The sequence below is a fragment of the Alligator sinensis genome, unplaced genomic scaffold (assembly GCF_000455745.1).
Source record: "Alligator sinensis unplaced genomic scaffold, ASM45574v1 scaffold1295_1, whole genome shotgun sequence".
Lineage (NCBI taxonomy): Eukaryota > Metazoa > Chordata > Crocodylia > Alligatoridae > Alligator > Alligator sinensis.
This window is the reverse complement of record NW_005841880.1, coordinates 583,242-584,775: the sequence shown is the minus strand read 5'-3', so window position 1 is coordinate 584,775 and position 1,534 is coordinate 583,242. Positions and strand designations below refer to the sequence as shown.

The window sequence follows — 1,534 nt, the reverse complement described above, 5'->3', positions numbered from 1 at the left end:
TGCCATTTCCCCTCCCCCACTACAATTGCCTAACGAAAGGGTCCTGCCCCTGAGGAGCCGGCAGCCTGCCAGGAGGTGAATGGGCTGGGGGTGGGCGAGGGGGGGTTGCCATCCAGGTGTCATTTCGCCGGGAGCCTGCACAGAAGCTGGTGAGGAGCTGGGGGGTGGAAAGGGGCACAGGCGTGTGCGTGTGCATGCGTGCCTGCATGTCTGCATGGCCGGCGGGTTGCAGAGGTGCCTGTTGAGACCTCCCCCCTGCAGCGCGTGGGTAGAGGTCACGCGCACACGGGCTGAGCAGCCGGGCGCACGCAAAGGCTGGCGGGGTGTCATGGGAGCCCCACGCTCCACCCAGGCCGGCCTGGGGGCCGGCAGCCCTGCACCCCGCTCCCCGGGGTGGGAGATCAGCCCCGGGTGGGAAATCAACGTGGCAGGCCGGGAGCGGGGGCGCTGGCACAGCCTCGCTCCGTCTGCCAGCCCCGCCAGGTCCCAAGGCCTGCCCAGAGCCGGGTGCCAGGAGCTGTGCCCCAGCCCCAGTCCCTTCTGGGCTCCCCAAGAGCTCAGGGTAGGGCTGGGCAGGGTGTGCAGCCTTGCCCCGTCTCTGCCTGCTCGGGCTCCCGCCACTGGGGCTGGACGCCGGAGCCCTGATTCCCTGGCCAGGCGCCACGTGGGGGGACTGAACACCCCGACCCCCATGCCTCAAAGCATCCGGCCCTTGTGACCACCTGCAAAGCAGCGGGGCCTGATTCTGTCCCCAGCAGCCGGCGGGTTGGGGTTGTCTCCCGCTGGGCAGCCCTGGGAGCCAGTCAATGTTGAACCGCCGGGCCTGCCCTGTGCCCCGTGCAGCTCGGCGTGCGCCTCCGGCCTTAACAGCACCGTGAGCTGGAGGGCTGGTGTGTGTTGCAGGGAGCGGGGTTCGCCCCCCGAGCTCTGGGCAGAGGTCGCAGTACAGAGGGCTCAGAGCCGGGAGCAGGGCTGGCCGGGTGCTTGGCGTCCTGCGGTCCGGCTCGCTCGCGGCATCTGTCATTCAGCACCTGCTGTGGCTTTGGCCGGCTCCATTGCTCTGCCAGGCCTGGTTCTCCCCCATCCCTGGCAAGCAGGAGGCCCGTGGCCCTCACCCGGGCCGGCTGCCCAGTCCCTGCTGTGCCCGTGCTGCCCCCAACGAGCTGCCAGTGGCAGTAGGTCTGAGAAGAAGCAAGGTCTGTTTGTGGGGCAGCTGCAGCTGGGGTGGAGCGAGGTCCCCAGGGCTGGCCCGGGCGCTGGGACCAACATAGCAGCAGGAGCCGGGGGCTCTGCACAGGCTGCCGGGGACCCCCTCAACCCCAACATCTGCAGCACGTGGCGAGAGGGCTCCTCTGCTGCTCTGGAGGGCGGCACAGACCCGGGGCACAAGTCAGGCGGGCAGCCTGCAGCACAGCCCGGTCTCAGATGGGCCCCGTGATGGTGACACCGTCCTTCCTCCCCGGCAGCGTTGGCACCGCGCGGCTCTGGGGTTAGTGTCTGCCTTGGCACAGCAGGGCAGCGAGGCTGGCTTGCA

General features: G+C 69.8%; 1 protein-coding gene across 1 annotated transcript in view; it reads left to right on the top strand.

The window, feature by feature from the left end:
- The first annotated feature begins 47 nt into the window (after positions 1–47).
- Positions 48–1,534, top strand: part of DIRAS1 (DIRAS family GTPase 1) — a 7,664-nt gene continuing 6,177 nt past the window's right edge. Inside the window, exon 1 of the mRNA XM_025196564.1 lies at positions 48–149. The gene's annotated coding sequence lies outside the window, so the exon portion shown is untranslated. The remainder of the gene's footprint in view (positions 150–1,534) is intronic.